General features: G+C 40.6%; 1 protein-coding gene and 1 pseudogene across 1 annotated transcript in view; one reads left to right on the forward strand and one right to left on the reverse strand.

The window, feature by feature from the left end:
- The window catches only part of EHBP1 (EH domain binding protein 1), a 491,557-nt gene that overhangs the window by 374,677 nt on the left and 90,718 nt on the right, over positions 1 to 26,162 (reverse strand). The gene's annotated exons all lie outside the window — the stretch shown is intronic.
- LOC114900532 lies at positions 2,818 to 3,123 on the forward strand (annotated as a pseudogene).

The raw sequence follows: 26,162 nt of genomic DNA on the forward strand, positions 1-26,162 counted from the left end.
AAACGCGAGGATCTCACAGACGGAAGACACTATTGAGAAGGAGTACGAATTCCTGATTCCACAATCCTGAGACATGTTATAAGGAGAAGTAAATCTCTCAGTGGTCCTGAATCTCCCCCTCCCTCTTTTTTCCCCCTTCTCAAGGCTTGGAGAGCAGGACTTAATTCAGAGTGATTCCAAGCATCAGAAATGTAGGTTTTTTTCCCTCCATCCCAGTCCCTGGGAGGACAGGGGCTGAAGAATGCCAGGAATTTTTCCCTCCACCCAGTCAGGAATGTGTCCTGCTTGAGGTGCTTAGCAGGAATGTGAGGGCTGCCAGATAAGACCCAGAGCCGTGGTTGTGGGCCTGGGGCAGGGGAGGGAGCTCTCCTCCACCAACGAGGCCTTCCTCAAGAGCCCCCAGAGGCTGCTCTCTGGGTAACAGCAGAGACTAGAGCCAGTGTTGCAGGACTAACCTCTGCAGACAGTGAGTGAAGAGGCAGCTTAGCCAGATGTTCAAAACAAAGACATAGCAATGTTTTCGGTCTCTGGAGGAAGCACTGTCTTTGGGATCAACACAGACGTGGGCTGGACTGCAGACTGCCACTTACCAGTTAGCTGCGTGACCTGGGTTAGCTACTCTGTGGGCTTGGCTTTTCCCACTATAAAATGCAAATAATACTACTACCTACCTCTTATGGTTGTGAGGAGGATTGAATAAAATAGTGTATATAAAACACTTAGCATAGCTATAAAGCCTATTTTTACATGCCTAGCTTTTAAACAGTCTCAGTACCCTGCATATATTCAGTGGCACAGTATACAGTGTGTTTTCATATTTGTTACTTCTTTTTAATTGCATTAAGCAATAGTGTGAACTTGAGTACCCTTGGGATGATTGGTAGATACATACATCTTTTTTTTTTTTTTTTTTTTTGCGGTATCCAGGCCTCTCACTATTGTGGCCTCTCCTGTTGCGGAGCACAGGCTCCGGACGCGCAGGCTCAGCAGCCATGGGTCACGGGCCCAGCTGCTCCACGGCATGTGGGATCTTCCCGGAACGGGGCACAAACCTGTGTCCCTTGCATCGGCAGGCGGACTCTCAACCACTGCGCCACCAGGGAAGCCCTATACATCTTTTAAAACAAGTAACAGAGTGTCTGTCATCTTTGGCGGTTATCACAGGCCTGGTCTTAGCTCTTGTCCACACCCTACCCGTATCCCAGTTTTTTCAGTGAGTTTCCAGTCAGTTCCAGTCAGGAGAAAGCTGCCTCCTCCCCCCCCCCCCCCCCCCTCCCCCCGTCCCCCACCCCCCCCCGCCCCCCCCGCCCCCCCACCTTCACCCTCCCATCTCCCGGAACACACTGATATATTGGACCAGAGTAGCTGCTGCTCTCATCCAGCTTCCTATGGGAGCTTGGAAGAAGCTGTTGTTGGAGGTCAAAGAGAAGCTCAGAAGCTTTAAGGATTCTATCAGGTAGGCTTGCCCTTGAGGGGCTCCTGGGGCAGCCAGACTGCCTACCTGATCCCCTTATGCCTGGGTCTCAAAGTTTAACCTGTGTTGGAGAAGGTCTGCCCTGCCCCAGGTCCCTAGCAGGCTTCTCTGCCTTTCACTTTCCTTCTGCCAGCTTTTCTGAAAGCCAGGTCAGGAAGGCAAGACTTAGTCCCTGCCTTGTTCAGAGAGGAACTCCTGGAACAATGTGGTTCTGCAAGCTGCCCCTGACCTTGGTGTTCCTGAAGCCGTGGCACGGCTCCACTTCCCCAGGTCCCGAATCTTGATGCCTACAGTTACAATGGATCTGTTGTGTCCTTTCACAGACTTGATCTTGGATTTTCAGTCTCCACCTGGCACAGTGGAGATGAGGATGGCAGCTCTGACCTATTTCCGGTAGTCTCTGTGGGCTTCCTGACAGTTCTTTCTTCCCGGGGCTTGGTTCTCTTTAATATCAGCCATGCACTCTGGACATAGAATCCCATGTCCAGATGGGAGCAAATGTACCTCTCCACTGATTGCCTTAATGCTTCCAGGCTGGTTCTTGCATAATGTCATCCACCTCTCACTCCATGAATCTCAGAGAAACTTCAATCTTTATTGGTAGTAAATATTTTCTGGGAAACACATGTAAGACTATTGCTTTATTGACCTTCTTGAATTCTTAAGGGCATGGCCTAAGGCAAGCTGGGACCACAGCTTTCCGAATTGGCAGGTAGGCTAGTGAGCAAGGGCCAGGCGATGGCCTGTGAGAGGGACACAGGATGGGGTTTGGAGACACTGTCCTACGTGAGAGTTTGGATCAGGGACAAGGGTCAAAGGCAGACTCTAAAGGATGTAGCCAGCTCTGTTATGGTTATGGCCTTTGTTGGTGCCAGGTAGGAGATATTCCAAGGTATGATTAGACAGGAGGTAAGGGAATAGAAGTCTGCCTACATGTGGCCAAGCTCTAGAAGGCTCATTTATTAGAGCAGGATCCAGGTCCAGGGAAGGATGGATGGCTAAAGAGAGATGGAAAACCAGGGCCCTAGTCACTAGCTAAGGTTCAGAGCCATATCAGGCATTTAACGACTTCTTTAAAACATCTTACAGGCGGTGGGCCCAGCAGCCAATGGGCGGGGGCGGCCCGGACGACGGGGAGGGGGAGCCCGCGGCTGGGGGACGCGCGGGGGAGGAGGAGGCGGGCTCCCAATCCGGTTCCATCCGGTTCTCCCATCGCCCCCGCCGCGGATCCCAGCAGCTCAGGCGGCGGCAGGAGCGGCAGAGGCCAGGCAGCCCAGCTTCGCGAAGGCCCTCGGCGCGCCCTGGCCCGCAGGCACCCGGCACGCGCCCGCCCCGCCGCCACGATGCACAAGAGGAAGGTGAGCTCCGCCGAGGGGGCGGCGAAGGAGGAGCCCAAGAGGAGATCGGCGAGGTTGTCAGCTAAACCGGCTCCTCCAAAAGTGGAAACGAAGCCAAAAAAGGCGCCAGGAAAGGATAAATATTCCAACAAAAAAGTGCAAACAAAAGGGAAAAGGGGAGCAAAGGGAAAACAGGCTGAAGTGGCTAACCAAGAGACAAAAGAAGACTCACCTGCAGAAAATGGCGAAACTAAAAATGAGGAGAGCCCAGCTTCTGATGAAGCAGGAGAGAAAGAAGCCAAGTCTGAGTAAAATCACACACCTGGTCCTATCAGTGGTCCCTGTTTCCCCTCTTGTACAATCCAGAGGAATATTTTTATCAACTCTTTTGTAAATGCAGGTTTTTTAGTAGCTCTAGAAACATTTTTAAAAAGGAAGGAATCCCACCTCATCCCATTTTTTAAGTGTAAATGCTTTTTTTTTCAGAGGTGAAATCATTTGCTGGTTGTTTATTTTTTGGTACAACCAGAAAATAGTGGGATACTGAATATGGGAGGCTTTGATTGCCTTGGGTGTCAGCTTAACATTCCACAGATGGAGGGTAGCTTTTATATCCTATAATACAAAGCATACTAAATGGCAGTTTGGAGTCAGTTGTGCATTTAATGTCTTAAACACTTTAAATTACTTCTCTTCCCACGTTGTTTTTGGTAGAATTGTTTCCTAAAGCAAACCACTCACCCCTTGATCTTGGCTCTCCTGGGCAGAATTTTGTGCACTCTGTAACATCTTTGGTCGTGGTAGTCCAGTTCTTCTAGTAACTGTTAATGTGCTGTCAACGATTGACAATTTGCGTATGTAGTGTATGTGATATTAAATTGTGAATTAATGGGACTTACGATGTAACAGCATATCAATATTTGAAGATATTGGTACTTGATATCCTGTGAAGGAAAATTTGCCCCCAAATTTTAAGCTGGAAAGTCACTGGAATAACTGTTCAGAAAAGAATCACAACTACATGATTTTTAAGGTTTTTGGTACATATGTTGAGAATTGTGTACAAATTGAAATGTCTGTGTACTGATCCTCAAAACAACCAATAAAATCTCAATTATGAAAGAAACAAACAAAACAAAACAAAAAAACATCTTACAGCATCAGGCAAATGTGTGTCCAATGCTGAAAGCCTTGAGTACCAGCCTATATTTCTTCCCCAGATACCTTCTCCTGGTAATTTATCTATTCACCTTCCACTCATGACTGTGACTCAGTCACTGCTTCTTCTAATCTATTCAAACATTCTAACTGCTTTCAGCTTTGCTCAACACTAACACCCCACTCTACCTTTTGCTTCTTATCTCTGGATATAATGCTTACCCTAGGGATGTTTCATGTGTCCAAAAACCGTTATTTTTCCCTCAAACATGCTGCTCCTCCAGTCTTCCCTGTCTCACTGGCACCATCAACCTCCATTTTCTCAAGCTAGAAACCTGAAGGAAATCATAAACTCCTTTCACGTCTCCATCTACCATGTTCATATATCACTGTAGTGGCTATCTCATCTCTGTTCCACCATGGAATAGACCTTGGGCTGTGGTGGACACCACCCGTGATTACCAATATCAAATTCTTCTTTTCTGGGCATATGAGAGACTACACTTACCATCCCAATTCCAGTTAAGTGCAGCCGTACAACTAGTTTGGTCCAGTGAAATGTGAATGAAAATTCACATATTATTTCTGGGCTAAAGTAGTGAAAAACTCTCAATTCTCTTTGCCTGAAATAGCTCTTGTCCTGTTGTGAATGCAGAGGTCTTCTGTTGAGATGGTGAGTCACCAAATCAAAGAAGCCTATCTAACCGAGGCATCTCAGGAGGGTGGCTGCTTTGGTGAGATGCTTGAATCTGCAGAAGATGCTGCACGACTGACAAACTTTTGCAGTAAGTCATTGAGCTGTGGGGATCATTTGTTAACTGTAGCATTATCCAGCTTATCCTAATACAATCACTAAGGCCCACTGATTTTACCATCTCATATTCCTCTCCCCTCTAGTCCCTCTGCTGCTCTAGCTCAGGACCTCAACATTTCCTACCAGAACTATTGGAAAAGCTTAAAACTTGTCTCCTTGCTTCCAGTTTGGCAACCCTCAGACTCATCCTTCCAACAGACACCAGAGTGGTCTTCGTGTAACTCAAATCCAACCATGTGTTTTGGGTTACTCTGTTTCATTGGCTCCCCGTCACTGACATGACAGAGAGTATGATATGACAGATTGCCTCCCTAGCCAGCCTCATTTCCCATCTCTTGTCCCCTTACATGTTATAACCAGCAATATTTAAATGTTTGTGATTTCCAGAATAATCCATGCTTTTTCATGTGTCCATGCCTTTGCTTATGCTGTTTCATTTATCTGAGACATCTTTATACACCCTTCATCCTTTTCTTTGCCTGGCCAATTCCTTACTCTTTGAGACTAGGTTCTAATACTACATTTTCTGGGAAGCCTTCCTGTTGGATTTAACATCCCTCCTTTGTACCCCCACAGCATCATCTACATCTACAAATCACTGACTACATTATATTGCATCTCTTGATGGGTCTCCCTCCCCTTGAGAGTAAAAACTTGACTAGGTGGATGCCTGTAACATGGTAGACGCTTAGTTATAAGAAACACTGAGGTAATGAGATTCAGTGGTAATGTGAACCCTCAGGGTTCATCCGTGGACACAGGATTCCAGGATGATGGGCTGTGAGGTAGACACAAGTATTCAGTCTGAGAGATCAGTCACTCTAGTGGGCATCCAGGTCTGGCAGGAGTAGGGGGTGAGGGTCTGACTTCATGCCAAACATAACAAATGGTGGACCTGGGGCAGGGATTGTTAACTTTCTGCCCTAGACAAGATTGGCTCAAGAACCGAAGAAACATTGCACTGAATGGGCACCATGAAGAGACACTACTTTGAGAATCTTGGGAAGGTCGAAGCAGAGGAAAGAACGTGGTATCTGATATAAAGTTATAAAATCATTGACACTCTTAATAGATTGGGCTTAGGCAGCAACCACACAGTTTGACCTTCTTGAATGACTGCTATAATAAATGCAGTAGTTTCTTGCCATTTCTGGTAGTTACGTTCTACAAAGTTGCTGGGAACACATTAGCAAGTATGGAACCATTGCTCCTAGGAAAGATGCAGGGTTAGGTTTCCTGAAAGCCTGTGGTCACATTTTCATCAACCAATCAATGCATAACCTTGTTTTACCTGTTTCTGTTTAAAGATACCTTATTTCCTTATTTAATATAATATGGATTCATTAACATTGAACTCTTGACCAGCAACACTAACTTAAGCCTGAACAAAGCTTACCTAGCACACATATTTTGTTCTATAAGTTGCTTCTTGTGCTTAGGAAGACTGGAAAACACTTCAGCAATACACTTGGGAATCATTTTAAACAATGAAATCACCCAAAAAGCCTTTTTGAAAAAAGACCACTAAGTAGACCACCAAAAAGACACTTGTTTACAGTATGAGAACTTGACACAGTAAGGCAGAGCATTGCCTTGTTCCTCCTCAACTGGGAAAGTGCATGCCAGAGGACTCAAATTTTTCACTGCTCTGTCCATATCCACAATGACCATGAAAGTGCTGTATTGATTTTGGAGTTACAAGTAAATTTCATCAAGTAGGCAAATTTGCAAATATGGAATCCACAAATAATGAGAATCAACTATAGCTACAATTTACTGAACACCTGCCACATAGCATTGAACTAGGTGCTTCATATATACACATGTTGCCAAGTTTATCAAGTTTTCACTCTTCAAATGAAATGCCTCAGAGTTAAAAATGGTGGACATATCCTGAGATCCATAGGCTATCACCAATAGAAAAAGCAGGACTTTATAATAATAATAATGTCATATAATTTTCACACCAAGCTTAAGGATGCATTTCTGGAGCTGGAAATTTATAATAGGCTGGGCTTCTGCTCCTTTTGGAAACTTCTGACTCAATAGTCTGGGCTCTTATAGAAAACTAAGAATACATTGCACACTCAGCAGCAGGGATGCAAAGAATATTTCTTACAGGAAACATACCCAGCACTTAAAAGCACAATCATCTTCCCAAGCAATATGATGAGAAGCCAAAAACAGTCAAGTAAACAAAGAGACAAATATTTCTTTCAGGAATCTGAGAAGTTAGCAAGCTTTAGAACATACTGTCTTGAAGTGTCATGACTTGTGAAACGATGATCTTGTCCAATCATCTGTGCATCCACAGTCTTCCTATCTGCCGCTTGCTTTCCACTCAGATCAGTCTGGACTCTGTTCCAAACTACATGGTGCTTATTATTCCTCCTCATCTTTACTGTTATCACTAAGTCATTCTCTTCCCAACCAAATCACCCTTGACCGGCAAGTCTCGGTTCATTCCTACATCTTCCATTAACCTCTCTTAGACCTCCTCAGTCCTCTAGGTCTTTTTTTTCTGTGAGAGGATGTGGACCACCCAAAATCTAGCTCACTTTTTACCTCACCTGTAAAAAGTGAAACAATAATGCACACCTGTCAGGACTTAAGCAGGATAGTGTGTGAATGCCCATAGCACAGGGCCTGGAACAAGGGATATGCTCAACAATGTTGGTGTTTCTGAATCTGAATGGTGTTTTTCACTTTGGTTCATAAAAATTCACTTTTATTATTCACTTTTATCACCCCTTCTGAGGCAAATTTTATGAAGAAAAGGATAACATCACTAGAAACAAGGCAACAGCAAGAAAGAACATGCTTTGGGCCAGTGATTTCCAAATTCTGAATTTTCTGGACCAGTGTAGGAATTTTGGGAACTGACCTCAGTTTGCTTAATAGTTCCCTTTTGCCTAAAATCTCTCTAATAACACTTTTACCTTATGTAATAATTATTACAAAATAAACATTATAAGGGCCAAAAGGTAAAAAGGACATAATATCAGAAATTTTTGTTCTGAAAATGAATGTATTCAGCTTCAGGAAAAACTCAACTCATTCATGCATCCAATTATCCTTTTGTTCATTCATTGGCCAAATATTTATTAAGTGATATGCACCAGGAATTTTTCTATATGATGAAGTACAGGGGTAAACATGACAGGGAAGTTTTCTGTATTGATGAAGCCAATTTTTTTTTTTTTTTGTATCAGAAAACAGATCTGGGAAAGCTCATGACCAAACAGTACCAATCCAGTCACTGGACCATACATTGGCTTTTAAGAGCTATGACGTGAGTATTTAGTCACTGATGTCAGGTCCAGTCCCTGCTTCTAAGCCCTGAAGGAGGGAACAGGGAGATGTCACACTTTACAGAGCCTGGGAGTGTAGAGGCAGAAGAACAAAAGCAGCTCCTCTGAGCAAGCATCTTCTGGCTCTGGGGCAGTGAGTGTGCCAGCCTGAGAATTGGACCTCAGGCTGGTTACTCTTAGTGAGTACAAGCCCCTCATAAAAAATCCTTCTAGAAGTTTTGACAATGAAGGGCAACGACATATATTTAGCCTAAAGAGACCTGAAATATAGGGCACAAGAGATTTGAAACAGTTGTCAAAGTGTGGAGATAAACCCTGAGAAAAGCAAGGTGGGGATAAAAACCTGGCTCTATTTGGGGAGTTCCTCAGTTTGTTTCTCACCAGGATTCAAAAGAAAATAGCTAGGTGTTGTGAAATATGAGCTTTCAAAAGTGCTACAGAAAACTTTTAGCACTGTTAAACACTTGGAGCACTCAGCCAACAAAAATAAAACATTTGCTCTTATTCTGAAATCCCGAATTAAACTCAGGTCAGAGTAACTGTTGTGTTTCATTCTAGCATGCCTTAGGGAGAAATTGGAGGAAAATCCCCAGGGACTGATAAGCCCTCTGTAACATGTTGAGTTGTTGGATTGGATAGAGAGAACACCATATATGTATGCATATATATACATACATACATATATATGCACTATACTATATATGCATGTGTGTATATATATATATATACACATATATATGCAATATAGTATATATATATTATATATAGTGATTTCTTCCTAAAAGTCACAATTAAGGGAATGTTGCACCTAACATAAACTATCAGAACTTGTCACAATACTTTCCATATATAATAGATTGAGAGCTTCACACGACAATCTCCAGTGTCCTGGCCTACAATTGATAGAATCAAACAAAGATACATTCTGTATTCCAGAGGAACTCTTCAGAGCTCAAATAAGTATTTACTGAAAACAACACCACATTTTCCAGGGCCTCACTCCTGAGAGGTCTGTGCCCCTGCAGCATCACACTGCAAGGAAGAGGGGAGAGGAATGTAAGTGCCAGCTTCCTGAACACAGTGGGAATAAGACCGAAAAGAAAATGATCAAGAAACCATAAGCAGAAGGTTCTTGTCACAGCATTTTAGGATTAAAAATAAAAAGATTTACTAAAATTAGCCACAATGTAAAACCCCAAAGTAGAAAGCTTTAACTAAGGCAAATGGCCTCCACACTTTAGACAACTTTATCAACTTCATGCTATAAACCATAGCAAGCAAATTAATTATTCCCAGATGCTGGGGATGAAGAATGTTTGCTGAATTGTTTTGCTTCTCAAACTCTTCAGTATAAACACACACTCACAGGATTGCATTCCCTTTTTTGGCTCCCAACATGCAAGTAATTATACACTGTGCAGGATAATGGTGGGTGAGCTCTCCTCTGAATACCAAGCAAGTTCTGGGTTCTGTCAGCCTGTTAGATACCATGTCCACAAACATTTTTCTGTGACAGTCTTTAGTAAAAACTTGTAAACAAATTGCTTCAAGTTTATAAAAAAAATTTCAACAGCAGCACAAGGCTCATTTCAAAATTATTCCAAACTCCTTAAGAGCTGGAGAGGGCAAAGTTCATCTCAAATATAGTACAGCTCTTATCTTGCATCAAGAATAGTTTTCTCTGCAATCCCTATGACAGGGGGTCAGAAATCGTATTAGTAGTCTTTACATTTTTATATTCTTCCCATTTTGCCTATATGTAAACAAAGAGGAAAAAAACAGATTTTGAATCAACTGTGAATTGAGAATGTGTTTAGGATTAAAACATAGATTCTCTGAACATGGCCAGAATAATGTGAGTAGATGGTCATTTTTCCATTCCAGCTCCAAATTTTCACAGGGCAAATGAAATGTACTTGGTGTTGGGTGAGTCACCCAACATGGAGGGTTTTTTGGGCTCCCTGGGCCTTAATACTTCTTGGAGTAAATAAACTCAGTGGATTTGTTTGGGGTCTTTATATAATGAGGCAAAGGTGTATGTGTGCACGTGTGTGTGTGTGTGTGTGTGTGTGTGTGTAAATGTGGTGGTGGTGGTGTGATAAGGAAGGCACAGGGAAAACCTCAGGAACTGTTAAGGAAAAAAACACATTTTCTACGGAAGGAAAGAAAGGTTCTATAGTCCTGCCAAGTGCAACACGAATGAGGGAAAGTTCAAGGAAAGTTGATCTCTAAAAATAAATAAATAAAAGGAAATTCAATGAGAAAACAATATTCAGGTCAGGTCTAAGCCCAGAGAAGAACGCTCATTCAGAACTGGGCTGTCATCCTGCTTTTTATGAAGTGAGCAGCTGCTGGTTATTGAAACCAGCCCACACAGTTGGGTGCCTGCCGCCATGGCAACACTCCTGTGTCTGTGCTGGAGTGGCCAAGGCACAATGGGTGGTTCCAGGGCCCAGAAGCATTCTGGTTACAGATTAGGGAGGGGTTTTTGTTTTTTATATATATGGGGAGATTTTGATTCCTCGGTTTGTGGTTGGGTATTGGAAACTTTTCCTACCTATAATAAAGTCTGACTTGAGGGGCAGATTTTCATGCCAATAGCAGCATGGAAGGAAAGCATCAAGGTGTTCAACAGGCAAATGACTCATTTCCAGTCTCATTTAAAATTCTCTTTTCCATGTACACACAGCTATATTTAAAATAAAATGCCTTTCCATAAAAAATAATAATAATAATGAAAAATAAAATAAAATAAAATTCTTTTATACAAGTCTCTAGTAAGCTCTGGGCATTTGTACCTGGTCCCTTGTATTGCCACCTCAGAATGTTTTTGAAGAAAATGCTTAGTTTGCTTTTTTATATTTGTAGTTTATAATAACACATGGCCCTAAAAGGAAAAATTATCATAGTCTTATGAATTGAAAAAGCTAGCTAAGAATTAAAGACTTTGAAATTAAAAATACAGACTATAGATTATAGATCATATATGCAGAGCCTCAATTATTGGCACATTTAAGTATAGAACTCACCATCTTGGTTTCATTAGTACCGCAAGTAAAATATTTATCTACGAGCTAAGTGTAAAGAAAATTGCAACACAACAACCTCATGATGTAGCACAGTAATAGCATAGACTTTGGAGTCAAACTACCTGAGTTCCAGTCCTGTCATTTATTTGCTGTGTAGTCTTAGACAAGTTACTTAAATCTTCTCTGACACTATCTCCTCATCTGTAAAATGAGGATAAGAGTAACCTATCTGGTAAAGATTATTAAAGACATTAAGTGGGTTAATATTTGTAAAGTGCTTAGAAACTGTGTTTGGTTAACGTTAAGTCCTTAGAAGATAGACAGATAGATAGATAGATAGACAGACAGATAGATAAAGAATTTTAAAGGACCTCTTTCTTAAGACTCTGGGAAACATTGCCTTTGGAATTTAGCACAGCACAGTGTATTTGTGTACCTGTGTCCCCTCTCAGGAAATGTTAGACTTCTTATTTATGTCTATGGCTTGTAAGTCAGAGCCACGCTTAAGGCTCCTTCACTGAGCTGATTTGTGAATTTAGCCTTTTTGTGTGTGTTGGGGGAGTGCTTTGAAAAAATACATACTGGAGCTTCTGATTCATTTGGATCCCTACAAATGCTTAAGTGTTTGTTAAAAGCACAAGGCACAGTGCTTGTTAAACTGAGCAAGTGCTAAGATGCAGCCCTCAAGCTGGAAAACCTATCCCAGTACCCACTCATTCTAGCAGCAGCCAAGGAGTCTCAGCCTCTTGGAGATGGAAAACCCAGTGCCTTTTCGCTTACATAATAGAATGAGATGCATCATTTCATTTCATTTTTCAAATTATTTATCTATTTTTGACAAATAAAAAGTAAATATAGTTAAGGTACATGTATATATGCCCTGTAATTTCTTAAAAATTGTGGAATTACATTATCTTCTACAGTGGGCCAACCTAAAACTGGTCCTGTTGTATGATCCTGTTCTCCTGTTTATACTTCCTTAGTTAAGTGAAAGAGGAATATCTGTTAGGTATCAACGGCTGCAAAGTGCTTTTACAGATCTTGTTTTGGGATAATTGAATGCTTTCCCACACAAATATGCTATTCTGCCATTCAGAGGATTTATAACTTTTTGGAATCTAGTGTATCTGAGGCTAAGAGGTTAACATTTTAGCCGATGTTCTCAAATTTAGTCACATGCCCTCGGTTCTAAGAACAGGGATCAAAAGTCATCCTGGGACCTCAAAGAAAGAAATCAACATCTATTTCAGTTTGCAAAATGGCAAAATCTTATTTTCATACAATGAAGGTTTTTTTCCTTCCTTTACAACTATTCAAAGTGGGGTTACATATCTGGAGAGGGGGTATGCTTTAGTGTAGGACTGCATGCTGAAAGGACTAAGACCGAAATACACAAATAAAAAATTCATTTTTAAAAAATCAAGATCTCTCTGTAGTTTAACACATATCCCGTTTTCTAAGAAAACAAATGTACTATCCGATCCAGTAAAACTTTCTTTGGAAAATCTTTTGGAAGCAAAATTAGAGAAAGGCAGTATTCCATAGTTGAAGGAAACAGAAGCTGTCACCTAGAAGAAACTCAAACTGAGCTGAAGCTATGACAGTTTGAAAAGATACAGAATTGATCAAATTGACTTTATTGTTCCAGGAGGTTTAAATGGAAACTTGAAAAAAGTGGTCTCCTTTTTCTATATTCTACTCCAAGAACTGAAGTTGTCTTATACAAGAATGTTGATGCTAGCATTTCGCTGTACTTAAAAGAGAAGGCAAATTATGAGGTCCAGGAAAGCTGCCCTGGAATAACAGTCAGGAGACCTGGGCTACAGTTTCACTTTGGTCACTTGTCAGTGTATGGCAGGTTACTTTGCCTCTCTGAGTTATAATAACCATGGTGATGATGGTAGTGATAGAAGCAGCAGCAGCAGTAGTAATAGCTGCAGGAGCAACAGTAGTAGCAGCAGGAACAGCAGTAGTAGTAGTTGGAGCAATGGCAGTAGCAGTAGTGGCAGCAGCACTAATAGGAGAAAGAGGGGCATCAGTAGTAGTATTAGTATTAGCCGTAGCAGCAGCAGTAGTAGCAGCACAGCAACAGTAGTAGCAGTAGCAGTAGTAGTAGCAGTAGTGGCCACAGTGGTAGCAGCAGCAGCAAGAAAAGCAGTATTGGTGTAATAGCAGCAGCACAGAAATAGTGGTAGCAGTAGTGGTAATAGTAGTAGCAGCAGTAGTAGCCATAGTAGTAGGAGGAGCAGCAGCAGCGTTTTTTTTTTTTTAAACTTAAAAAAAAATTATTTATTTACTTATTTGGCTGCATCGGGTCTTAGTTGCAGCGCTCAGGACCTTTCAGTTGCAGCGGTTTTAACAGCAGTAGCAATAGTAACAGCAGCAGTAGCAACAGCAGTAGTAGTAGAAGTTTTCTATTTATTGAGGGTCTACTGCCTGCACTTGACTAGAAACTATACAAACATTATTTCCATTTAAACGCCACAGTGACTTTCCACTATAGCTATTATTACCCCCATGTAACTATTGAGGAAACTGAGGACCAGAGAGGTTAAGTGATTTGCTCAAGGCCACTTTGTTAATTAGTGAAAAATCTGGATTTTTGAATCTGGAATGAGCTGATTCCAAAGGCTTGTCCTCTGGGGAAAAAATGTGGTATGGAGCAGAGCTTCTCAAACTTCAGTGTGCTTATAACCATTTGGAGATCACGTAAGAATGGAGTTTCTGATGCAATCGGCCTGGTGTGATGCCTGAGATCCTGCATTTCTAACAAGCTCCCAGGTGGTGCTGCTGGTTCTAGGAAGCACACTTTGACTAGCAAGAGGATAGTGGAAAGAAAGTATGCTTCCCAGTCAGAATGCATGGCCTTACTTTACTCATCTGTGGCATAAAGGGGTTTGATAAAATGAGTTTTAAGGTGCACTCCAGCTCTGGAATCCCAATATTCAGTGTGTACTATGGTATTAAGGAACCAGATCACACAGGAATGACTCTTAGCCACATGAATCTTTAAACTGGTTTCAGATGAGATTCTGGCTGTGCTTTATGTATCTTTCTGCAGCATCTCTGACAGGTAGGATCAGACCCTCTCACTCAAATTACATTATTGTTAAGCTTTAGGCTGAGCTAAATCTTACTGAAAAGAGTTCAAAGCACTTCTTTCCATAAGCATCTTTAAAGATTATAAATGTAAAAATGTTTCTTAAGAGAAGCTTAGATGGCAGCTTTTTTCTTTTTAATAACAGAAATGAGAAGTCTCCAAAACCATAATGGTAGCATATCCATAAAAATATGTTAATGCTTCATCTTAAAGTCTTACAGAAATTGAGGTTTTCCGAGTTAACAAAGTAGACTTCATCACAGATGGTCTGAATGATAAAAGGAAACAGCACACTAGTGCAGAAGACTAAAAACACTGCTCTTAGCTGAGCATGCTGAAAGTCTTTAAGGAAATCTTTCTACATATAGCTTTGCTAAGTGTTGAAGGAAAAATTATTTTGATTGGCAAGGTCACTTCAAATGTTTTAAGCAAAGCTTGGGGCCAGAGGATGTGCAGGTTTTATGAAGAAGCCATTTCTAATGAAAATGAATGCCCTTAGTAAGATGATGTTCTCATCATCTTGTGCCTAACACAGGACAGTGGCACCAAGTAAAGGGGTTTTTGCTCTCTTCCAAGAGCTACAGTCCATATCACTAAGACAGACGCCATGAGCTCCTTTAGGAATAGAGCTACAGTCCATATCACTAAGACAGACGCCATGAGCTGTAGGAATAGGGCAGAGTCCACAATCTATAGAGTCTCTGAGTAAAAAAGAATTTCCCAACAGTGAGCACCATTAGAAACCAGAATTGGAATCCTTTATATCAAGGGCTTTAGAAATCAGACATAAATACACAACCATCTGGAGTGGCCTAAGTATATTTGTGTCTAAAGGAATCTGATCAGGGGAGATTTGATGTCACAGTGTTTTTTATGGTCCTCAAGGGTGGTTCACATTTATTTAGCCAACTCTCAATTACCCATGGGAGTCATAGACAAACTTTTTAAAGAGGTGGGGCCACTCTTTTCTAAATAATGTCTCATGAAGAATCCCCAAACGTAAAATAGATAAACCCAGAACTCCGCCATTTAAAGTTTGGGAAGAAGGGTTGCCCTCACACCCTACTATGGTCACTAGAGGTTGGGTTCCAGCTATCTATCGCTGCTTAACAAACTATCCCAGAACCCAGTGGCCCAAAACAAAACTTTTTTATCTCTCATAGTTCTGTGGGTTGACAAGGCTCATCCAGGAAGTTCTTTTTCGGGGACTCTCATGCAGTTACAGTCACAAAGGCCTCTGAAGGCTCTGCTGGGCTGGATGCCCAAGATCATGCCTTCACTCCCACATCGAGTTTCAGTGTTCCTTGGCTTCTCTCTGTCTCCACATGGCATCTCATCCTCCAGGGTCTTTCAGTGTGGTTTGGGATTCTCATAGGGTGGCTTCTTAGGTAATCCCACTTCTTACATAGCAGCTGGCTTCTAAGAAGCAGGAATTGAAAGTGCCAGGCCAGTTAATGGCTAAGCCCAGAACTGGCACAACATCACTTCCACTATATTCTATTGCCAAAGCAATCATGGGACTTCCCAGATTAAAGGGGGTAGAGAAGTAGTAACCTCTTGATGGGAAGGTAGCAATGTCACATTGTAGAAGAGCATGTGGGTTGGGAGATATTGTTGCAACCATCTTTGGAATATGCCATCTGCCATAGTTGAAATGTTCTCTGGTAATAAGAATCTGAGATGGTATGGAGAATCAAAATTTAAAAATAATCTTAGGGTCTTCTTAAAAATCCCTGCTTCTCAGAGATTTTAATTGTGATCTTGTACAAAATTGGAAATAGTAAGTTAGGTTTTATTTCTGGATCTTCTTTACTGGCAGATTTATTAATGTTACATCCTATTGGAAAGTGCTATGAGCTGCTACTTATTTGGGGGGAGGGATGTGGAAAAAAGAAGGTTAAGGGTACTGATGGTGTCAAAACATAACCAAAACCAATCCTCGCTTTCCCTTTTTCCACATCACAGAAAGTGACTGGGAGAGATACAATGTGGCCCTAGAACACTCAGGTTAGAGAGACAGACAGACAACTGCAGCAACATAGCCATTTCTGCTAACTAAAGTGGTCAGCCAGCATTTTGCAGAGCATTAAAAAAAATTTTTTTTAACATCTTTACTTGAGTATAATTGCTTTACAATACTGTGTTAGTTTCTGCTGTATAACAAAGTGAATCAGCTATACGTATACATATGTCCCCATATCCCCTCCCTCTTCAGCCTCCCTCCCACCCTCCCTATCCCACCCCTCTAGGTGGACACAAAGCACCGAGCTAATCTCCCTGTGCTATGCAGCTGTTCCCCACTAGATATCTATTTTACATTTGGTAGTGTATATATGTCATTGCTACTGTCTCACTTCATCCCAGTTTACCCTTCCCCCTCCCCGTATCCTCAAGTCCATTCTCTACGTCTGCATCTTTATTCCTGTCCTGCCCCTAGGTTCACCAGAACCACTTTTTAAAGATTCCATATATATGTGTTAGCATATGGTATTTGTTTTTCTCTTTCTGACTTACTTCACTCTGTATGACAGCCTCTAGGTCCATCCACCTCACTACAAATAACTTAATTTCATTTCTTTTTATGGCTGAGTAATATTCCATTGTATATATGTGCCACATCTTCTTTATCCATTCATCTGTCGATGGACACTTAGGTTACTTCCATGTCCTGGCTATTGTAAATAGTGCTTTGCAGAGCATTTTGAAAGAAAACAAAGTCTTCTATAGAAAACTACTCGTAAAAACTGCCCTTTGAGGAATGCATATGCAAAGCCTCTAAGCCTGCCATTAGAAACAAGGGCCCTGAAAGAGAAGTGGAATCCCAACCTAGGAAGCTGAGGCAAGAGGATTTCTAAAACCTAGAAGAAACAGAACAGTTCTTGGGCCACACTAATTAGGGGTTTCCTCACTTCCTTAGTCAGTGAAAAAGGGATACTTTACTGTATTCAGTTATATATGATAGACTATTTTAATATTAAAATTCTCATTTCAGAATGAGGATTCAGTTTTCTCATCAAATCCATTGGTTGCCTTTATAAATTCCAAAATAAAAGGGCTCTCTCAGGTTTTAGTTATTCAGTCCGTGAGTTGAATGCATACTAATTAAGTATTATGGTCAAAACTCTTGTGTCTAGAATGGACAAAATCCTTCACAATTCTTCCCTCCAAGGTTTATTTATGTCTGGACCCACCACATGTTGCATTAAGATATCCTTGAGGATGATGGAAAAAGAGGTCAGCATAGTCTGATACTCAGCTTGGGCTCTATGAGTTGCCCTCTCTACCCACAGCTGGACTAACCAGTTTGAACATATCTGTAGGCCAGTATGGATTAGAAAAATAGGTTCAATATATTTTATTACCTAGCAAAAAGATCTCTTAGAAATTGCTCAACTTATTATTGGCAAAATCTGCTATTACCAGGGCAGGATTTTCAGAGAATCGTTCTCAAAGAGAAGAAGTCTAGTCTGTCTTGATGGGATTACATTGTAAGGTTGCCCACATCCTAAACTTTCAAAAACAACTCCAGTGGGCATGAAATATCATGCAGATTTGTGTGTGTGTGTGTGTGTGTGTGTGTGTGTGTGTGTGTGTGGAGGGCATGGTTGGTGGTGAGTTATTGGTGAGGAGAGAATCAGTGATTCCCAAGAGAAGAAGGAAGAAAACTGTTGAGCTTTGAAAAATAATCCCATGAGTACTGAAAAATTTTTTTTAGTTTCTAGTGTGTAGGAGTTTTACACATAAAACTTATTTTTGAATGTGATAGTAGTCTTCTATGATCAGTTTATTGCAACATGATTCTTCATGGTTAGTCTTCTGCTCCCTGTCCAGCTTTTCTCACTAAACTCCACCATACCAAGCGCCACTCCATGTTGAAGGTAAGTGGAATGACATTCACTTCTTCAGATATGCCATACTCTGTCACACTTCTGTGTCTCTGTGCCTCGAGTGCCCTTTCTTTCTTTGAGTACCAGGCAAACACCTACTCATCTTTTAAGAGTTAGTTCAAATATCGCCTCCCCTATGCAGTCTTTCCTTACCTTGAACTTTATTCCTAACCCTTGCCAGGGACAATTGACCATTCCCTCCTTGGTAATCCTTATTAATCTGAGTGTATTTCTATAGTAAAGTTACATAATTTATTGCTTCTTTTTATTTAACTGTCTGTTTCCTTTCCTCCCACCAAGAGGTAAGCATTCTGAGAGCAGCTGCATGGATCCTTTTAGAGACTTAGGACTTCAGTTTTTCATTCAACTGGGTAAAAGTTCTCAGCTCTTTCCAATAAATTCCACTCTTGTGCTCAAGTTAGTGGAAGTCAGTTTCTATTTTGTGTAACCACAGAACCCTAAGCGTTGCAGAAATATACTGAAACTGAACCAACTGTCTGAGTAGAAAGGTCTCAGGAAGCTTAGAGCACAGAGAAAGGAAATCCAGAGAGTCAGCAATTGGCAGTGTCTGTCCAGTGCTCTTCAGAGGAGGGTGTGCCTCCCCTGGGAACTCACTCAGTCTGGTGACTAGAAAGGTATTCTCTATTGTGGGTGAAGGATAATTCTTCGAACCTCTTCATGGCCTGGAGGATATTCTTAGACCTTCCTCCACTTTTTTCTCTGATTCCATGCCTACCAGCTAACCTTATAATCACATATTCAATTCTTGAGGTATTATGAGATCAGGAAGGAAGTAACTTTGGTAATTGGAAAAGAATATTCCCACCATAAACACGTGTATAACGTCCATAAGTGAATAATATTGTACAGCAGTCCCTTGACAGTTTGGACAGTCCCAATCAGTTGTCTCAGTCTGACAAACATCAGAGTCCTAGCAAAGTTGTTTCTCAACCTGCAAGATTAAGACTGGCCTGAGGTGACCTCACCAAGGTGGTGTCACACTTTGAGGCTCCACTGTTTCTCCAGATTATATTCCTCTTTCCTACCACGTTTCCTCATTTCACTGAAATGTTCAATAATACACTAGTGGTAGGTAAATCTCCAAGGCCCACATTCTTTGCTACATATAGGTTTAGACAGCAAGTAAAACATAATTAATTCTAACCATCAGCTATAATTAGAAAGGCAAGGGCATCGGCAGTTGAATGGATAAAGAAGATGTGGTACATACACACAATGGAATACTACTCAGCCACAAAAAGAGAATGAAATAATGCCATTTGCAGCAACATGGATGGACCTAGAGATTATCATACTAAGTGAAGTCAGAAAGAGAAAGACAAATGCCATATGACATCAGTTATATGTGGAATCTAAAATATGACACAAATGAACTTATTCATGAAACAGAAACAGACTCTCAGACATAGAAAACAAACTTATGTTTACCAAAGAGGAAAGGAGTAGAGGAGTGATAAATTAGGAGTTTGGAATTAACAGATACAAGCTCCTATATATAAAATAGATAAACAACAAGGTCCTACTGTATAGCATAGGGAACTATATTCAGTATCCTCTAATAAACCATAATGAAAAGAATATGAAAAATAATATGTGTATATATATATGTATAACAGTTTGCTGTATACCAGAAACTAACACTACATTGTAAATCAACTATACTTCAATTAAAAAAAAAAGGCAAGTGAGCAAGGTTTAGTTCTACCTCTGTATGAGAAAAGGGTTAAGAAAATTGACCATGTAAAGCAGTAGTTTCTCTGTTTTTTTCTGTGAAATACAAGAACGGTGTTGGCATGAGTAACACAGCCCCATGTGCAGTTCCTGGCTTCATCTCTGTAACCCCACCCTTGCTTTTTCTCTCAAGAAAGCATATTAAAATGCAAATGTGTGACCATGATATTATTGGGATAACCTTAAGTCTTCTCTGATTTATTTTTAAAAGTCAATCATTTACAAACTTTCATATTTTTACTATGATTGGTATTAGGTTGCTTTCAACATAGCAGTATGTTCTGTTGAGACCTGCTGATGTAAATATTAAAGGGAGAATGTTTCAGCTAATTATTAACTAAGTTGTTTATAAAACTTTTCTAGTGTTTGTAGAATTAACATGCCAATTTCACTCTTTCTTGTCAGTTCCAACAGGATGAACAGAAAATAAACAAGATTTTACTGAATATTAAAAGTTTTGAGAAAGCCCAAGTCATTTGACACTGATGCTCTTTTCATTCTGAGATTGTTGATTTAGATTCCTCAGCTCCACAGTGTTTAATCCCTGGCTGCAGGTTGAATACTATGAATGCTGGGTAATACCTTCCTTAGGCCACTTAGGGATTTATCTAGTACTTGACCTACAATTTTTGCCTCTAGAATGATAGACCTATCTGATAGAACTTAGAGAAGCAAGTGATACTTAATGAAAGGTCATCATGAAATATTTCTCATGACAATATCACACAGAATACATGTGAGTTAGACCCTAAAGTTTGGAGTAATATGCTGTGCTGTTTATACGTTGCATTGATGGTTCTGGTACTGCAGAGTCTTTTAAAAAACGCTGCTGTGAGCCTGCATCCTGCATGCGTGGAACTGCCTGGGAACAGAACAATGAATTAAAGATGGCACAGCTCCCTTTGCTTAACATTTCTTATTTTTCAGGGGTTTGTTTTGCAACTTTAATATTATTAATCTACACAACCTTTTACTTTTCATTCAGAATTTATATCAAAATCAAGCTAATAAATTAAAGATGAGTTAGTTCATTGTTGGGTGGTTTAACATAGACCTAGTATGTTAATCCTGACGTGCTTGTTACTAGGATTTTCAAATTTTTATTATTATTATTTTTTCTGCCTCGTAGCTGTGGTTAGGCAGCAGCAATAAATCAGAACAAAGGAATGAAGGTATTGGGCTTTAGGGAAAACATGTATTAGAAAAAATTGGTTTGGCACTAAGGGCTGTATTGCATTAAGATGGATTTAAGAGATACAGAGGTAAGAGAATGTAGACAAATAAATTGCATAAATAAGCTGAGAAATAGCAAGTCTGTACAGACCCCGAGTAACCCTGTAAGCTACCATCAACAGGACTTCCTAATTCCTGTGCAAGCAGACCAAACAGGTACACTCTACTAAAATAGCCAGGAGAAATGGGCACATGGCTAATGCTAGGGAAAGTGGAAGGAACAGATAAAGCTCTTTAGAATGGCCCAAAGGATTGGAATAATAGAAGTCAGTGTAGAAGTCTGACATAGCATCTTCTGTGAATAGGGCTTTATTGCCACTACAGGCAGTGATATTGCAAACACTCGCTAAGACAACCAGAAACTGGGAGCCTCACAGTGCAACTTGCGCCTGAGAATGCAGTTCTCTGCAGTAGGGAAATTGTATTGGCAGCCCGAATACAGAGGAGACAGGAAAGAGCATTTAGATAAGGCTGAGCATATGAATAAAAGACATGGTGTGGAAGGTGGAGTTGATGGGAATAAGATAGGACCATTCCAGGGTCCCAAGGAAGTGCAAGGATGCCAGAAAATACCTAAAGAACAAAAGGAGCAAAAGAGACTTCTCCTAGCAGCCTAAATGGTACCTGAACTGAGAGATCCATATGTTCTGGAACAGATTATTTTCAACTAAAGCATAAAAGCTCTGTAGATGTGGAGAGACAGCTTGTTTGAAGCCCTGAACTTGTTCTGTGGCTCAGATATATCTGCTTTGTCTCTGGCTCTTTAAGTTGATCCAGGCATGCATCACTGTGCAGGGAGTAGACTTCGTCCCCATTCTTATCTTTGATGTTTGCCTAGAGCCCTTTCCCTGGCCCTGAATCCATCCCTGCAACTGCTTCAGGCCCTGCTCCTCACTGGGCCTCTCTAGTCTACCTTTCTTTCTCTTACCCTTTTTAACTCACCTTCCTCAGCTTCCCCCACAAGGTGTATCTGACAGGATGTGACTAGTAAACCACTGGAGGTTATCTCTAAGATAATAGTAATAAATATTAACCACACTATCCCATGCAGCCTGGCTGAGTTCTGTACATTGTCATTAAAAATGGGTATATTTCTTTGGCTTCACGTGTTTGCAATAGCTGAGAGCCCCAATTCAAGTAGAGGTTACCACTTTTTTGACCCCTTTCCTTTCCCTCTTATTCAAATAAGAAAAACACAAGGACTCTGACTTCAATGAACTTAAAAACTAATATAAATGATTAAAAATAAATGTTGAAAGTTCAATAACAGGAAAGAAGTAAAGAACTGCTGAAAAAGCAGTAAAGGAAAAGGTCACAAGTCAGCACGTGGCTATTTGGCAAATGAACGGGTACTAATTGGTACAAAAATTCAAAAGCAGGAAGAAAGACTCCTTCAAGCTGGCGAGGTCAGGGGGACCTGGTAGGCTTGTCAAGCGAAGTTGAAGGTTTAGACTTGAGCTCTTGTGGAGTCTAAAGGGTTGTAGCTGAGACAAAGGAAAAGGAAGAAAGGGCATTTTATAACTTGGGAACCAATGAGCAACTGACAAGAAGGGACATGGACAGATAAATCTCATCCTTTACATTAAACTTTGACTCTAACCTTTTATATATCTTCCTGTGAAGACATGTGTATCCCCATGATCTTGAACCAAGATCTTGGCATATCTAAAATTTGACAACATGTTTCTTGGGAAAGCCTGTGAAGTGTGAACTGACAGAAAATTTCTGCCTGCAGGTCAGCATATGCAGCCTAAGAAGTTTGTGCTCTTCAACCAGCCTGAGGCTAAAACCAGGCTATTTTCACTCTTTGGTTAAATGCTAGCTAAATTCATTTTAATACTGCACTGTCAGTATTTTATTTATTTGTCTGGATGCCACATTTCTTCTCCCAAATCTCTCTTGCATAAATGATTTACTATTTGTTCCTAAAGCCGAAGATTTTATGCCTTTTCTCTTTTTTCTGATAAGAGGATATTGCAGCAGCTTTCTTTTTATGCTGCTGATGGTTTTTATTTTGTTAATTCATAGTTCAGCAGAGTAACTAGTTTAGTAAGGCATAGAAAACCAAGAGGTTCAGCCCTCGAAATGACTAAGACAGTAAATCTTCACTGGCCCATTATCGCATAGAACCCTGTTGAATTTACTTTCCTAAAAAGTAAGTTAGCAAAGAGTAGTTCTTAAATAGGTTTTACATTTTCTTAACTCTCCCAACTAAGCATATTTAACTACAGGACACTTAAGGTCCTTAAGATAAAGTTATGAAAAAGCAGTTTTACAATGGAAACACATAAATCTTGAAAAAAAATGGGAGCAATTCTTTCTGAGTGTACCCTCGATAGGTCTTCACATCGGAATGTAGAGTGTGCTGCATTTAAGACAGGGATTATGTGATTTAAAAAAAAAAATTCTCAATTTCTTTTAAGGCAGTATTTGGGATGTTACACTAAGACAGTTATATGCCATAGTTCTTCATGATGGTGGCCACTAGACTAAGCTAAAAGATTTAAAATAAAAACAAACTCACAAAACTAATTCATCAAGTCAGTACTGAGCTACTTTCCAAACTCTAATTTTACAAAATGCAAATAAAGAGAAAGTCTATTCCATATTAAAAATGCTGCAAGCAGACCAGAGACCTGACTCCTGGAAACTGCCCTGTCTCCCAACTTTCCTCCCTTGAGATTTGGGGACTAAATTGGTTATAAAACCCCAAATTCCTCTCGGCATGCTTCACCAGTTTCTTGAATTGCCTTATTCTTTCAAACTTTCTAGACTGTAGATCCTGGGAAGCAAAAAATTCTCCACGTTCAAGAAAATTGGTGAGAATTAAAGAACAAACTTAGTGGTGGGGTACCAGTGGGGTTAGTGCATTAAATGCAAGAAGAAGAAATGGCAAAAACTCATTAGGATGCTTTTGTGATACTATGTAAACAGATTTCTCCAGTTTTAATTAGTTATATTTCTATTCAGGATCATTGGTTATATACAACATGATTTAGGTCTATATAGTGCTTTTTCTCTCCCAGAAAATTGTAGAATAATTCACAATCCAAAATAGAATGTACACTTTAGTACATCTCTCTAAAAAATGGCAGATCAAGGCAATGAAAATAAATGAGGATATAGAGAATTTGGTTAACACAGTTACAAACTAAATCTTATAGATATATAGAACTTTATACCAAATAAACAGAAAATACATGTTTTTCTCAAATGTCTGCGGAACTTTTACAAAAATTGGTCATGTATTAGGTCACAAAGACAATCTCAACAAAATTCCCAAAGTTGAAACCATAAATGTTACATTCTCCGACCATATTGCAATACACACACACACACAAGCACACACACACTAGCCCCAAGTTCAACGAGTTGGTAATTTTAAAACAGGCTTCTAAGTGACTCTGGGAATAAAAAGAAAGAAAAATAATGAGATTATAGACCCTTTGGAAATGAGTGACTATGGCAACTTACCATATCAAAAGCTATGGAAGTTAGAGAGATGTGATGTGACAAACTGATTTTGCAGGCTTTGTAGAGAAATGGGGCTATGCACCAAGAAGTGCAGTGGTCTCTAGAAGCTTGGAACAACCTCGTGTTACAGCCAAGAAGCAAATGGGGACCTTAGTCCTACAAACACAAGGAATTGAATTCTGCCAACAATCTGAGTGAGCAGAAAACAGATTCTCGCTCTAGAGCCTCCAGAAAGGAAAACAGCCCTGCAGATTTTAACTCAGTGAGTGTCAGACTTCCTATCTACAGGACTGTAAAATAATACATTTGTGCTGTTTTAAACCAATAGATTTGTGGTTATTTGTTATGGCAACAATAGAAAACTAATACAGATTTTGGTATCTGGAAGTGAGATGCTGCTGTAACAGATAACTAAATATGTGAAAGTGGCTTTAGAATTGGGCAGTAGACATAGGCTAGAAGATTGTTAGAGAAACATGATAGAAAAAAGTCTAGATTGCATTGAATAGACCTTTAGTAGAAATAGGTACTTCAAGGATTTGTATTCTGCAGTTCTGTGGAAAACAGAATTTAAAAATGATGAAACTGGACATTCAGCTGAGGAGATTTCCAAGTGAAGTGTTGAAGATACAAACGGTTTTCTTCTAGCTGCTTATAGTAAAATGAGAAAGAAAAGAAATAAATTGAGGAAAGAACTGTTAAACAAATAGGATCCAGAATTTGATGCTTTGGGAAATTCTCAGCCTATCCAGATTAGAAAGGACACTAAAATTGAGAGAATCACTGTCAGGGAAGTGTACTCTAGAGAAAAAACCTGAGGATGTGGCTGGACAAACTTCTGCTAATAGCTCAGAAAGATCAAAAGTTCAGAGTAGGGCTTCCATGGTGGCGCAGTGGTTGAGAGTTCGCCTGCCGATGCAGGGGACATGGGTTCGTGCCCCGGTCCAGGAAGATCCCACATGCCACGGAGCGGCTGGGCCAGTGAGCCATGGCCGCTGAGCCTGCATGTCCGGAGCCTGTGCTCCGCAACGGGAGAGGCCACAACAGTGAGAGGCCCGAGTACGGCAAAAAGAAAAGAAAAAAAAAAAAGTTCAGAGTATTCAGTCACACAAAAGGTTCTTTGAAGACGGTATGACTGACAGATTCCCTCAATCAAACCCGAGAGCTTCTAAGACGTTTAAAGACTTTGTCCCTCAGCTATCTCAGCAAAATCCAAGAATAGAGGTGGGATTATCTAGGAAAGACCTATGGATGAGCCTCGTATCTAATAGAGCACATTCTTGTGACATACATGGGAGACCCACAAAGTTCTTGAGAATTTTATATCAGCAGAAATACTGTCAGCTTGGAGTAAAAGAAAGAGAGAGCATGAAAAGAAAGAATGCTGTGATTGGGGCTTCCCTAGTGGTGCAGTGGTTGAGAGTCTGCCTGCCAATGCAAAGGACACGGGTTCGAGCCCTGGTCTGGGAAGATCCCACATACCACGGAGCAACCAGGCCCGTGCGCCACAACTACTGAGCCTGCGTGTCTGGAGCTTGTGCTCCGCAACAAGAGAGGCCATGACAGTGAGAGGCCCGTGCACCGCGATGAACA

Source organism: Monodon monoceros, unplaced genomic scaffold (assembly GCF_005190385.1).
Source record: "Monodon monoceros isolate NGI ecotype Baffin Bay Population unplaced genomic scaffold, NGI_Narwhal_1 Super_Scaffold_19, whole genome shotgun sequence".
Classification (NCBI taxonomy): Eukaryota; Metazoa; Chordata; class Mammalia; order Artiodactyla; family Monodontidae; genus Monodon; species Monodon monoceros.